This window comes from Hemitrygon akajei, chromosome 10 (genome assembly GCF_048418815.1).
Source record: "Hemitrygon akajei chromosome 10, sHemAka1.3, whole genome shotgun sequence".
Lineage (NCBI taxonomy): Eukaryota > Metazoa > Chordata > Chondrichthyes > Myliobatiformes > Dasyatidae > Hemitrygon > Hemitrygon akajei.
The window spans coordinates 63,297,715-63,313,695 of NC_133133.1; the positions used below are offsets into that span (position 1 = coordinate 63,297,715).

General features: G+C 42.2%; 1 pseudogene; it reads right to left on the reverse strand.

Moving 5' to 3' along the window:
- The window catches only part of LOC140733985 (uncharacterized), a 39,178-nt pseudogene extending 33,497 nt beyond the window's left edge, over window positions 1–5,681 (reverse strand).
- Window positions 5,682–15,981: the final 10,300 nt, after the last annotated feature.

Sequence of the window (15,981 nt, forward strand, 5' to 3'; positions counted from 1 at the left end):
CTACACATCAAAATTCCCAGTTCTGTTATTGACTTAACTTTGCAGTGAGAAGCTGTCAAGGTCTGTAAAAGCTCTTTAAATGGAAGTCAGATTGCTTTGGCCATACAATCTACTGTATATTCAAGCGTGCTCTGACATTGGGAATCTGAGCTTTCTTTTCTTCTGCGAGGAAATGACCCATGATGTCAAGCATCCCTGCAGTACCTATAAACAGATTTGAGTTACTCTGGATTGCACTGACCTCCATAACTCACTATGCTGCTGAGTACACCCTGATGCATTTACTGTATACATAACGGATCAGATCAAAACAGTGCATTCAGTATTTTTTTTATTTTGCAACTCCAACCAGGTGTCCCTGATATAATCTGAGCGGACGCTATGGATCGGAATATAGTCAAAGACTAACAAGGCGTACAGACTGTTCAAAGAGTTGTTTGCAAGCAGAGAATGCTCATGCATTTTGAATATGATGAGAGTTATGAATTCAGAATGAGTTTGCAGTGCACAGCATGAGGCATCAAAAACGGAGGGCGGAAGGATCCAAGAACAAGTTCGGTGTTTAAAAATAAGCTTTGATTAAGCATTAGTTACAGTAGCAACATGTTCATTTTTATATGCACATCTGTAATAAAGTATAATATTTGTTATTTCATTGTTCTTTTATATATTATAATGGCAAATAGAAAAAACTGCAACAATATTTTCTTGTAATACATTTAAAAATACATGTGATAGGGAAAGTGTTAAAGGATATAAAATAACACCAGCAGCAGGTATACAATATATTCAGTTGAATGATTTCACTTGGATTAATTCTTTTCCGTGCTTATGTGCTAAAGATACCAAAGCTCAAATCATTATTACTGAACTGTTTCTCTTGATTAAAGTCTTGTCCATAACACAGAATATAGACCTTTAAATGCTAAAAGCAGGCTGCGAAAAGTCTTCTAGATTACGGTAAGCATATCTTTCAATAATATCTGCACTGGGGTACTGAGATGGTGATGGGACTACAGCAAAATTGAAACGGCTGCATTTTTCACCTACAATATGTTGAAAATCCAAGAATGCCACAAATTCAAAAAAAAAGTTGTATTTATTTAGCAATCCAGTTTATTTGTACCATGTATATTAGCAGAGGGCGTTATTATTGAATGAATCAGTGTTCCAAAGGGCGGGGGGGGGAGTGAGTGTGTGTGTGTGTGTGTGTGTGTGTGGGGGGGGGGGGAGGGGTTGTTTCAACACTTGGAAATAGTTCTTCCAGAGGGGAAGAGAGCTCTACAAAGGATGGCAATCAACAGTGTCCACTGATGGCTTGCACATTGTCACTGGGGATAAGAAGATCTTCCAGTATTAATACCAAAATAAATAAATATTATTTTGTTGTCAGATTAGGTTTAGTCATAAAGAATCCTGTAAATTCTGTTTTGTTATGCCACAGACAGCAAATCAAACAATTTGTTCCTTGTCAGTGTGCAATCTTTCCCGTTTTAATTCTGCAGAATTCAAGTGTTTTTCGGAAGAGATTAGAAAGCAGATTACTTCGATGTAGTTTTGAAATCAATACATTTTTATTATATCGTATTACAATGTTAGTGTTATTCATTGTGCTTAGTGGCTTGGTACAGAAATGTCTTCAGCTTGCAACAAATCAATGCAAACATCATAAAAGTAAATGTGGTTGAAGCTATAAAAATGTTTTCCTGGAGATCACATCATATCACCACCATTGCTACTGTGATTATGATACATCCTGCAGATCAGTGATGTAACCTGGGGCTGTTGGGTGTTTCAGGTCTTTCAACATCATACACCCTCACCTGACTGACCCAGTCGGGGTTGATCAGACCCCAGCTTGTTGTCACAAGGGGACTTGGAGACTGGACCCAAATGCAGGATGCAGGCACTGAAGTACTAGGGGCAGGACAGGAACAACGAAAAGATAGAACAAGATGGGGAGACCGTGGCATGCAACGGTAATCCTGGGGTTCAGGGAGTTCATGGCAAAGGCAGGACACTAGCTAGGCTAAAGGATGGGTCTATGGGCCAAGTAATGCTGGGAGGATAGCCCCCTGGGTAGGCCACATTACTTCTGGGCAGGGCCCAGCCTCCCAGGCAGGAACACAGAGGTCTGGGAAGGTCACAGGGCACCTGAGCAGGATGCAGGATACAACCCATCAAGAGCAAGGGGTAGGAAAGGGTCTGAGTCCTCAGGGCAGGCCACATAGCTCCTGGGCAGGGCCGCCTCCCAGGCAGGAACACTGGGGCCTGGGCAAGATGCAGAGCACTTGGGCAGGTTGCGGGGCATCACCCATCAGAAGAGAGGGGTAGGAAAGGATCAGAGTCCCCCCACTGGGCCACAGCAGTCCAGCCTGCTTACCCAACGGAGGCAAGGGATTGGAAGAGAGTCAGTCCAGGGTGACTACAAGAACAGACTTATAGAACTAGATGATTAACAGTGGGTACTCCAAGCCAGGGTCAAAACAGGACAGCCAGGTGAACAGCACAACAGCGCAAATAAGGCAAACCAGACAGAACAGCAGGTACAAGACAAACAGGGGAACAGTACAAAACAGGTTCAGAGCAAACCAACCAACCAAACTCAGTCCCAGAGCCCCTTATATCCACCTGCAAGCCGATATGTCTCAGGTGTACCTCCTTAAGCCAAGATGATCCTATTTGAGCTTAAGGGTGAAAGGAGGGACGGTAAAAGACCCGGAGTCTGCGGACCGGATCAAGACCTGGAAAGTGGGCTCCGGACCGGACCATAACACTTGTGTCCCAGCAGCACTGGCCCACGGATCACCTCTTCTGATCCATAGCCCTCTGGAGCCTCTCTCAGCGTCCTCTGTGATGGTCCTGATCGCCTTCCTCTTGCCAGCCCCAGTGATGCCAAGTAGGGTGTAGACTCTGCAGAGTGAGCGGCCGGCAAAATGCCTCACCCTACTTCGATGGGTTCACAGCGATCCTCCAGCACTGCTCCACCAGCTCCCGGTACCAGGCCCCCTTCTGCTCATTTGCCTCCTCAATGTGGTCCTCCCAGGGAACTGTCAACTCGATGAGGACAACCTGCTTCGAGGACACTGAAGAAAGGACCACATCCGGCCTCAGTGAAGTTGTTGCTATTTGGTCGGGAAACTTCAGCTGCCTCACCAGGTCAACTTGAAGCAGCCGATCTGCTGCAGTGCTAAGCAGGCCCGATGATAATGATGGTCTGGGCTGACGTAGGGACTGTGCTCCAGCTCTGACAAATGAAATGTTCTTCCTCTGACCACTTTGTTTACTGGTGGTCATGGCCATCGCAATGCTCTCTGTCACTGCCTTCAGCACCTGGTCATGACACCACCGGCAGTGACCTTCCCACAAGTCTTTAGGGCAGGTGCTAAAGATGTGCTCCAGTGATCTTCTTCCTGGACAGAGAGGACATGCTGGTGTATCACTCTTGCCCCAGACATGGCGATTTGCAGGGCTTGGCAAGACATCATAGACAGCCTGGATCATAAATTTAATGCGCTGGGGTTTTGCCTGCCAGATGTCAGACCAGGAGATTATCCGCACCAGTGCACCTTCCCACCTTGTCCATGCTCCCTGCTGCCACGTGCCCACCATCTTGCTATCCCTCTCCTCTTCAATGCCAGCCCACACTTCCTCCAGGACTAGTTGGCGTCTGTCCTCACCTTTGGCCTTGTCATAGCGAGGTTGTGAGATGGAGCCCAGCCCCTCTCGCCCAGTTGACACTGTCCCCACCAGAGCCCTGTGTCTCAGCCGGGACTCTGCTATCACCAGCCCTTCCTGTGCCTTCCTCTTCCTGCCCATCCGTACCTGATGCCCGCTGCTGTCACTTAAGGGTCGTTGGAATCCCTGTACTGCAGCACCTCTCTTGTGCGGGAAACCCTGAACTCCTCGTCCAGGCTGCTGAAGGGAAGTCTCAGATTATTGCACCTTTCATACAGGCTGCGCCACTTGGACTATGAGGTGGGCCCAGCCACCTTCAAAGGTAGTTATGGACCTTTTTCTGCAGCAACTCCACAGTTGTCATAGGCACCTGGTATACCAGTAGCGGCCATAGGATTCGGGGTAGGATGCCATGCTGGTAAATCCAGGCTTTGAACCTTCCAGGTAAGCCTGACTCAAACACCGTGGTGAGCCAGCTCTCAAGTTCCATGGAAGTAGATCAGATGGCAGCTGTATGTCTGAGGCTACAGTCAAAGACCTTCCCAAAGCTCTTGACTAGCTTCTTGGCGATGGATGGAATTGTAGTGCCACCCAAAGTAAAACGAAACTTGTCCAGCACTTTGTCCTTCTTCAACAACATGGACCTGATTTAGCTGGTTTGAAGCTCATCCTTGCCCATGCCAAGAGCTTTTCCAGGCTCTGGATGATCCACGTGCTGCCAGGAACCGATGCTGTCATGACAATGAGGTCATCCATAAGGGCTCTGATTGGGAGCTGCTGAACACCAGACTTGGTCAGCGGGCCTCTACATTCTGCCTCAGCTGCCTTGACTATCATAGTCAAGAGAATAATGGAGATTGTGCACCCATTTATAATCCCCTTCTCCAGCCTATGCCAGCCTGATGTCATAGCTCCAGAAGTGACTCTCAGTCTGAAGTTCCTGTAGTAGTTCATGATGAGGTGCTTTATCTTTCTGGGAACGTGGTGTTGGTCCAGTGTAAACTCCCCCAGTTTGTGAGGTATTGACCCACACGCATTGGCGAGATCTAGCCAAAGCACGACCATGTTTCCCTTCCCCAAGTGTGCCTCCCTGATCAGCTGGGACACCACTCCAGTGTGCTCCAGGCACCCAGGTACTCCGGGAACTCCACCCTTCTGCACTGAAGTTTTGATATAAGCGTTCTTGAGGAGAAAGTACGTCATCCAGCAGGGCAAGACACTAAAGAAGATTTTCCCTTCCACACTAAGCAGCGGGATGGATCTGAACTGCTCCAGGTTCGACAAATTTTCCTCCTTGGGGATACAGACCCCCTCTGCGTGCCTCCACTGGTCTGCCACAGTCCCCCTGTGCCAGATCACTCACAGAATCTTCCAAAGAATCTTGAGAAGCTCCGGGCAGTGCTTGTACACCTTGTAGGGTACTCCGCTGGATCTTGGCGCAGAACTGGCTCTGGCTGAAGACGCAACTTCCTGGACTTGCTTCCAGGAGGGCTCCCTCACATCGAACTCCACTATGGGAAGTGGTTGGCTTGTAAGGGCTCTGTGGAGACCCAGCTCTTGCTCCCTTGCCGGGTCGCTCAGGATGTTATGAAGGAAATGGTCTACCTCTTCTTTAGAGCACACAAGGCGGCTACTGTGTTTCTGCCTTCGGAGCTGTTTTGTAAAACCAAACGGATTGGCTATGAAGGCAGTTCGCTTCCTGGCTCCTTCTCTCCCTTGCCTCCTGTGCCATTCTGCTCTGCGCAGGGTCATTAGCTTCTTCCTGCAGATGTTCCAGAGCTCAACCAGGGAAGGTTTCTCCTCCTCTGTTGCTACCCTGAAATGCCATGCCAGGGACCGGAGCTTGTGGCGCAGTTGCTGGATCTGGGCTGTTCTGTGCTTCATAGTATGTGGGATCTGCTGGTCTTTCCCTCTTCTATCCCACACTTCTCTGTGGCAAAACTGACAAGGATGGTGGTCATTGTCTGAAGCTATCTGTCAACATCTCCCTTGGCTGTCAACTCTATGATCCTTGCTACATCCACATCGAACTAGAGCCACACTTTCTTGTTGCTGGTTGGGGGCCACTTGTTCCGATGCTGTTGAACTATGTTGCTTGGGACAGAAGCTTCTGGCCCTTGGAGATCCTGGACTCTGTGGGGTGACTCCAGGCCGGGCTCCTCCAGCGTCTCACCAGACGTAAATCCTGGATGCTGCGCAGCATTCTCCTGCTCCAAGCACTTCATTCTGGCCTGATGGATCTTTAGGCCGCGCTTGTTCTTACAAATCTTGCTGCAAATGCATCTCTCTCTCGTCATCGATAATACATTTGCCTATTGTTTTAAGTAGATAATTTCCAATAGACATCCATATCTACTTTAGAAAGGCCATCCTCTTCGTCATACACAATTTCAAGAAATTTGAAGCAATCTTAAAATAATTAAATCAGCTTGAAGCATCCGTTAATGACGAATTTGTCTTTCCTTATGGACTTAATGGTAATGTTAAATATTTTATCTTTTTCTCTTGATTGAATTATCCCAGTTGGAAATTAAAAGTTGATTTATTTATTTTTGGAAGGGACAAGATTTGAGTAATGCTAATAAACTGCTAATCCGAAAAGTTATTCCATATTATCGTTCCAAGGACTATTGAAAAGTGGGCTTCATCTCTCTCGAGTTGTGGAATTCAGTCATTTTGCTGCAGTTCATCCAGCCAGGACTTTGTGAAATTTGTTGACCTTCAGGCCTAAGTGCTTCTGTGATGCGTTACAAATGGGAAGGTTGAGGCAAACTGAAAGGAAGGTTCAAAGGTCCAATTTAATGTCAGAGAAGTGCATACAATATACATCCTGAAATGCTTTTTCTTCGCAACCGTCCATGAAAACAGAGGAGTGCCCTTAAGAATGAACGACAGTTAAATGTTAGAATCCTGAAGTACCCCCCCCGCTCCCCTCCCTCCCGCACGTAAGTGGCAGCAAGCAACAAACCCCCCTCCCCCCACCGGCATGAAGAAGCATCAGCACCACCACCGAGCACTCAAGCGTGAGCAAAGCAATAGCAAAGACACAGACTTGCAGTTACCCCAAAGACTTGGTGTTTCACCCCGTATACGACATACCATAGGCTCTCTCTCTCCCTAATAAGGGAGAAGGAGGTGCCTCCATTTTCCCAGCAAGTGGGGAGACACAACAAACAGCTCACTGGTTTACGGTATTAAAATCCCTTTACGTTGCTTTTTTGGGGCTCTGTCCCTGAAGATCTCAAAGGTCTCGGGTCTCCTGGCACACAACCACAGATATCCTGACTCCCCCGCTGACACACTGGTCTCCTGCCATGACACCTACCCTTGAACCACCCATCTCTAGAGTTCTGAGATCCTAGGTTTCCAAATCTTAGCCTGAGCCCTTGGCGTGCTGAACAATGACCAGTCTTGAAACCCCAAGAGCAGGTCTCATTCCCGCAAAGAACCAATATCCGTGTGTAACTCCAGGTCAGGGTCTTCGAAAGGGGAAAAATAAAGATATTAAAGATGGAAATAGAACTGTTTCTGAAAATACAAGCAAAGGAGCACATCATTAATCCGCTCCGTCCTCTGAAAGGTTGCAGCAATTTAAGGCTGAACAAAAATACTGGAATTTCTTGTTTTGTGAAAGGGAAAACTTCCTTGAAAATTATTTGATAAGTGGAAAGATTACTTATCAAAAAATATGGGTGAAATGAATTATAGGTATTTTGATCATCGGTATTTCCACAGTAATGAATGGAGACCCACTTGCTATAGCAAAAAATATATTTGCATATCAAAGATACAAGCCTTAAAAGATTAATGAGTTAGAGTAAAAGTTGGTAAATACAATATTTGTAAATTGATAAATACTTGAGTAGCTTGATAATGTTGCCACATTCTGGCTCTAGCTCAAAGAAGCCTGTCAGGAACATAGAGATATTTCAAAGGAAACAAAGTTTTGTGCCAGTGTCAGATGACAGTGACACTTATCTCATATAATGTATTAAGAGGAAAGATCTGTTCCTGCAATATCATTTGCAGACAATCAGAGACATGAAAAAGTTAAAGATAGTGACCTCAAGCTGGGAATTTCAAGGGCAAAAAGGACTGGATGTGCTTTTAAAAATGCTGTTAAACCTGCATATGGTCATATATAGAAGAGTAGCAATCTGCACACCATTAACAGATCAGAGTAAGAAATCAAGCACAAAAGGGTTTTGAGTATTGGAACTGTTGACTTTGAGTTATGTGTTCAGTACAATGTGAAGCTCTCTGTTGTGCATAATCCTGTAGAAATTACCCAGTCCAATGTTCTATTTCAGAATTACAAATCATAATCAGATCCATAACAGCAAGAACATGTTCTTTTTTCTCTCTGTATGGTCCTCTAAGATAGTTAAAAATTCCAATGTATTTCACAAGAAACAATATTAGTACCAAGTCACATAAGAAGATGCTACAGGGTCTAAGTAAATGGAAATACTTTGGGGGGAAAAAAAAGATAAAATGCAATAGGTCATGTGTGAAAGAGGGATTTATTGAAAAAATCCCAAATCCTAACTTATACAGCTGAAGTCAGAAGTTTACATACACTTAGGTTGAAGTCATTAAAACTCATTGTTTAACCACTCCACAGATTTCATATTAGCAAACTATAGTTTTGGCAAGACATTGAGGACATCAACTTTGTGCATGACACGAGTAATTTTTCCAACAATTGTTTACAGACAGATTATTTCACTTTTAATTGACTATATCACAATTGCAGTGAGTCAGAAGTTTACAAACAAAATCAAAAGAAATCAGCCAAGACCTCAGAAAAATGTTTGTGGACCTCTACATGTCTCGTTCATACTTGGGAGCAATTTCCAAATGCCTGAAGGTAACACATTCATCTGTACAAACAATAGAACACAAGTATAAACACCATTGGACCATGCAGCCATCATACCGCTCAGGAAGGAGACGCATTCTGTCTCCTAGAGATGAATGTACTTTGGCACGAGAAGTGCAAATCAATCCCAGAACAACAGCAAAGGACCTTCTGAAGATGGTGCAGGAAACAGGTAGAAATGTATCTATATCCACAGTAAAATGAGTTCTATATTGACATAACTTGAAAGGCTGTTCAGCAAGGAAGAAGCCACTGCTCCAAAACCACCACAAAAAAGCAGACTACAGTTTGCAAGTGCACATGGGGACAAAGATCTTACTTTTTGGAGAAATGTCCTCTGGTCTGATGAAATGAAAATTGAACTGTTTGGCCATAATGGCCATCATCATGTTTGGAGGGAAAAGGGTGAGGCTTGCAGGCTGAAGAACACCATCCCAACCGTGAAGCATAGGGGTGGCAGCATCATGTTGTGGCGGTGCTTTGCTGCAGGAGGGACTGGTGCACTTCACAAAATAGATGGCACACAAGGAAGGAAAATTATGTGGATATATTGAAGCAAGACATCAGCAAGGAAGTTAAAGCTCGGTCGCAAATGGGTCTTCCAAATGGGCAATGACCCAAAGCACACCTCCAAAGTTGTGTGCTTAAGTACAACAATGTCAAGGTATTGAAGTGGCCATCACAAAGCCCTGACCTCAATCAGATAGAAAATTTGTGGGCAGAACTGAAAAAGCATGTACGAGCAAGGAGACCTACAAACCTGACTCAGTTACACCAGTTCTGTCTGGAGGAATGGGACAAACTTGCAGCAACTTATTGTGAGAAGTTTGTGGAAGGCTACCCGAAATGTTTGACCCGTTAAACAATTTAAAGGCAATGCTACCAAATACTAACAAAGTGTATGTAAACTTCTAACCCACTGGGAATGTGATGAAAGAAATAAAAGCTGAACTAAATCAATCTTTCTACTATTATTCTGACATTTCACATTCTTAAAATAAAATTGTGATCCTAACTGACCTAAGACAGGGAATGTTTTCTAGGATTAAATGTCAGCAATTGTGAAAAACTGAGTATAAATGTATTTGGCTAAGGTGTATGTAAACTTCTGACTTCAACTGTAGATAAGTTGAGTAGTGCAACATTGGGAGAATAAATGGTATATAATAATTCAAATTATTATTTTAAGATTCTAAATTTTTGCCTTTGAGTGATTGTGCAGAAAGTTTGAAGTTAATAACTCGTCCCTTCTACCTTAGGCCACGAACCTATCAATCACCCCTGATGAGTTATTAACTTCAAACTTTCTGCATAATCACTCAAAGAGTTGAACTGCATGTGCATGTAACGAGAGCTGTATAACTCATCTCCTTCTATCTTAGGCCATGAATTTATCAATCACCTCTGCTGTGGACACTTTCTGGAAGTCCAAGATCCGTATGCTCCACGACCGCTGGACTAAGTGTGTTTAAATGTAGGAGGGGACTATGTTGAAAAATAAACGTGCTAGGTTTTTTAATATTGACTCCTTCTACTGCAGGCCATGAACTTATCAATCACCCCTCGTATTGTTTGGTTTACAGCAATTGTTGGGGTCCTGTTAGCTAAAATATTCTCTGCTGGCTCGATAATCTGTTTTTAGAAGCACTGCAAATTCAGAATGGAAAGCAGACAGATTGCTGATTGATAGATGCAGGAGACGAGTGCACTTTCTCTTTGAAAAGGGAAGAACTTTTGTTAACTGTGAATGAATAATTTAGATCATTTTAAGGCATGAGCTTCCACATTAAAATCCCAAAAGAAATAGTCTGCTTGTGAAGTCCCTTAGAAAGGCTGAAATGCAACCAGAGAACAAATGTAATTTTGAGGTATATATATTAGGCAAGGCTTATTACTAGAGTCAGTGTGTATGAGGAACGCTGTGTGAATCACAGTATATTATTAAAATATTCTATACTTAAACATGATATGTAAGTTAGGGATTCAGAATTGATGTCTTCTGGATTAAAAGTTAGCCATTGGCTACCATTGTTCTTGACAATGTGATCTTTACTTATATGGAGAATACAACATAATATTTTATACTAAACAAGATATTTTCATCTGTTCCATAATTCTTAGGAAGCTCCAATTAATCCTTTGATAGCTTAAAAAAGAATATTCCCACTCCATCTGTTGTCAATGTTTTGATAAGTACAGAAATTTAAATTGAAATTAACCAACATATATTCCCCTATTTCATCATCAATTGTCCAAAATTTACATGATTATTGTTAGTTATAAATCAAACACTAACATTGAAAATTCTTGTTGAGCTTAACTAGTTCAAAAGAAAACATAAACAAGGTTCAAGGATAAAGATCACAATTTCTCCATGCTAAGATACAACTTCTCACACTTCATAATCACTCTTCATAGTCCTTCAATATCGTGGACTTCAGACTTTCATGCAGTCTCCTCCAAGGCGTTAGGAAGAAATCTCAGGGTTTGAAAGTGTCCTCCTTTTGTGAACAGACAGACACATTTTAAGTCAATTTATATGCTACAACAAGCATGCAATTTGACTTTCAATCAAATTGGCACTGAAAGTTACATGAAGTTGTTAGCATTTGCTTTCTTAGATGAAAAATGCATGAACAAGCAATAATTTAGTGAAAAGAATTTGCATTGCCTTTATGTCCTAGCTATAATTTTAATGATGCTCTTCTATGCTGCAGGAATGAAGATTTCTCCCATGTAGTCCCTTATTTCCAAATTGCTGTAGCCACTGGACATATTATGAATACAAAGGAAGCTTAAGAGTAATTTTTTTCCATATCAAAATAATCTGTAATTATTCTCATCTGAAGTGTCAGACACAAAGACCCTGATTTTAACCTGTAGAGCAGCCTACCATGTGGATCCTTATGAAAGACCTTCATGGTCCATATTAACCATGTCTACCACCTTGGCCACATTAACTTTCTTGATCACATCATCAAAAAAATTGATCAAGTTTGTAAGAAATGATTGCCCATTCACGAAGCCATGCTGACAAAACCTCATCAACCCCTGTATTTCTACATTAATGTTTATCTTATCCCCCAGAATACTCTCCATTAATTTAACTACCACAGATGTTAGACTTACTGGTCTATGGTTCCCAGGGCTTTCTGTATCTCCTTGAATAAAGGCCCAACGTTCACTACCCTCCCATCTATTGACACCTCACTGCTGGCTAATGATAATACAAATGTCTCAGCCAAGGCTTCAGCAATTTCTTCTCTAGCCTCCTATAATATTGGATATACCTGGCCAGGCCCAAGCCTTTTCTACTTTCATACTTTTATAAACATGTGACATCTCTTCCTCTATAATATAAATTATCCATAAGACATCTCAATTTACCATTCCTAGTTCCAAAGTCTTCATATCTTTCTTCTTGGTAAAAAAAAAAAGAGAGAAATATTCATAAAGGTCCTTGTCCAGCTCCATATAAAGATGGCCCCTTTAACCACTTAAGGGCCATATTCTCACTCTAGTTATTCTTTCTTTCCTTAAAATACAGTATTATGCCATGGACCCCTTTGACAATCTGGTGAAGCCTATGGACCCCTCTCAGAATAATGTATTTCTACAAACGTTTGTACATATAAAATATAATACATAGGATTACAAAAGGAACCAATTGCATTGAAATATAGTAATCAAAATATATAAAGAAACAAATTTGTGATATGGTAATATGTGTGCTTCATTATTAATACATTAAATAACAAGAATATACACTTAGAATAAAAGCAAGTTAAAATTAATTTTTATTTTTTAAAAGCATCTCCGTGTGAAGACTGTTGTTGCTTAGTTTGCATAAGAACATTGAACTGCTATGGTCTTTGACACAGCAACACACAGCTCATGTTGGACATCCAATCACAGGGCTGTCTGATAACTGGCCAGCTACATCACACAAGCACCTACAGACAGACTGTGATCACATTCTATCTAGCGGTGGGTCTAATAACTACAGTAATTTCATAGTAATGACTTTGTATCAGCTTCAATGTGCTATGAAAATATCTGAGATTTCTATTGGTGACAAAGTCACAGGTACTGCTAATACTGCTATGGTTTGTTGCCTACCTTCATAATTGAAGGAAATGTTAAATTTCATTTAGAGGTTAGTGAAAATGAAGATGTATTTTTTCCCCAGCCAAGTTCACGGACCCTGGAGGGTCTGTGGACCCCAGGTTAAGAATCCCTGCTTTAGATTGTCCATTATTATCTATCAAAGTGATCTTCTTCTGATTTCCTTCCTGAGTACACTTCTGCATCCCCATTGATTTACTTGATCCCAGATGCCTATCCTTGATTACAGTTGCCTATATATGGTCCATTTGTTTTTTGATGATATTCTGGGTATTAGATCCTTGGTTGCCAGTTGTGAAGAAAAGCTATTTCTGGGGATTCATTGTCCTGCTCTGTGTGATTGCAGTGGGACCATATAACCGTGATTCTCATAAAGTGACGTGGGAAGTGATGGTAGACTATGGGAAACTCTTATCGATATTACAGACACATCAATAAAGATGTGGACTTTGTTGCAGTCATTTAGAATTAAATTTATGACTTCACTAAAAGCTGCTAAGGTCCTGTGGTAGACATGAAAATTGATTAGAGGCAAAAAGGGAGATCGAAAGGAGATGGACATTTAAGCTACAGGTGATGGTGTGATGGTGTGACAGGTGATGAGGCAATAATTTGCAATCTTACGTTTTATGATTTGGTTTTGAGCAGGAGAATTATGATTGATTTGATGGTCAGTGAATGAGTACATTACGAATGAGAATCTTTAATAATACTGCATCCATAACGGGTATCAACTGAAGTTAATCGTTCAGGATTTTAAGGGGTAATAGGACCTAACACAGCTACCTTTTGAATTCCCTGTCATTACAGAAGCCATTATGCTGCCAGCTTTGATTTATTCCACATAATATCACATAAAACAAGTGTGAACATTGGATACAGCTTAAAACTATGAGAATGGAGAAAAAGTAGTACTGAAAATTTGTGTTCCAGAACTAACTGCACCTCACAGCTAGCTGTTACAGTGCAATCACAGCACAATTTGGAAATTGGCCCAGGTATATCCTATTAACAAAATCTAGAGCAAATTCAAGTTGACCAATTATTGCCCAATCAGAATACTCTCAATCAGCATGACACAGTAGGAGCAGTCATCATCAATGCGATCAAGTGTTATTTACGGAAGAATAATCTCCACTCTTGGGTTTTGATGAGATCACTAAGATCTGGATCACATCACAGCCTTAGTTCAAATGTGAGCCAGGACTGCATTCCAAAAAAGAGGTAAGAGTAATTACCTTTGGCATCAAAGCAACATTTAATGGAGGCTTGGTTAAAATGAAGTTGACAGGCATTAAGAAGAAAACACTCCAACAGAGAGAAGGTTCATTGCAGTAACTGGAGATCAACTAAGCCAGCCCCAGCATATTACTGCAAAAGTCCCACATGGGCTCACCTAGATTTGGCTGCATGAACAGTATTCTTTTACCTATCACAAGTCCAGTCAAGGAATGTTCACCGCTGACGGGACAACATTCAGTTCTATTTGTAAATTTTCATAAACGAAGCACTGCATGCAACAAGTTCAAGACGATATCCCAATAGATAAGTAGCATGTAGAAGGAACCTGATTACCTATCTTTGACATTCAATTATACTACCACCCCCAAGGCCCTCACTATCAACATTCTGAGAGTCATCATGAAACAGCAATTCAACTGGACCAGTTGTGTAGGTATCATGCCAATAAGAGCACTGCAGAATGTTGTTATCCTGCGAGAAGTGACTCATCTCAATGCATTTTAAGTCCTTTCCATCTTCTACAAGGCACAAGTAAGTACCATGATGCCATATTCTTCATTTTCCTAAAAGAGAAAAATGTCAAAAATTCTCAAAGTTTGACTCCAGTTTACCTGACTGGCACCACTTCTAGATGAATGAACGTTTATTCCTCCCATCCTTAGTGCACTGTGGCTGTAGTGTTTACCATTTACCAAATACGCTTTTGTTATTCACTCTGGCTACTTTTCAAAAATCCAGAGACTATCATTAAGAAGGGCAAAGACAGCAGCCACATGGGAACACCACCAACCGCATGAGATCCGAAATCTGCTGAGAGCCAGATCAAAGACATTTAAGTCTGGTGACCAAGAAAGTTACAAGAGGTCCAGGTACCATCTCCAAAAAGCCAGCTCATGGGCAAAGTGACAATTCTGGACGAAACTTGGGTCAACAAAGAATGCTCAACAATTATAGCAGGGCTTGAATGGTATCGTCTCTTATAAAGTTAAAGTTAATCCTATGATTTCAGTCTCTGAAGCCAATGTGTGATCAGCATTCATGAGGGTGATCCCACAAAAAGTACTGTCTCAGATGAGGTACCTGGCCAAATACTGAAGAGTTGTGTTGATCAACTGGCAAGTGCGTTCACTGAGATCTTTAATCTCTCCTTCGGTAGTGTGTGGTACCCACCTGCTTCAAGTAGGCTTCAAATATACCAGTGCCCAAGAACAGCATGGTAACTTGCCTCAATGACTGTCACCCAGTAGCACTTACATCCTCAGTGATGAAGAGTTTGAAAGGTTGGTGATGAAGCGTATCAGCTCCTGCCTGAGAAGTGACTTTGTTCCACTCCAATTTGCCTACTGGTGCAACAGGTCCACAGTGGATGCCATCTCATTGGCTCTTCACTCAATCTTGGAACATCTGGACAGCAAAAATGCATTCATCAGGTTGCTCTTTATCAACTATAGCTCAGCATTCAATACTCTCATCCCCTCAAAACTAATGAATAAACTCCAAGGTGTTGACCTCTGTACCTCCTTGTACAATTGGATCCTCAATTTCCTTACTTGTAGACCCCATTTTGTTCAGATTATCCATGATCTCTATCAGCACAGGTGTACCACAACGCTGTGTGCTTAGTCCCCTGCTCTGCTTGCTTTACATTTGTGACAGTGGCTAAGCACAGTTCAAATGCCATATTCAAGTTTGCTGGTGACAGCACTGTCATAGGCTAAATCAAAGGGGGTAAAGCATCAGCAAATGGGTCGGAAATGGAATATCCGATTATGTGGTGTCATAATAACAGCCTCTTACTCAATGTCAACAAGAACAAGGAGCTGATTATTGACTTCATGAGAAGGAAACCAGAGGTCCATAAGACAGCTTCCATTGAAGCACCAGAGCTGAAGGGGACAGCAGCTTCGAATTCCTCTATGTTATTATTTCAGAGGATGTGTCCTGGGTCAGGCATCTAAGTGCAATTACAAAGGAAGCATGGCAGTGCCACTACTTCCTTAGGAGTTGATGAAGTTTTAGCATGACATCTAAAATTTTGAAAAACATTTAAGAAT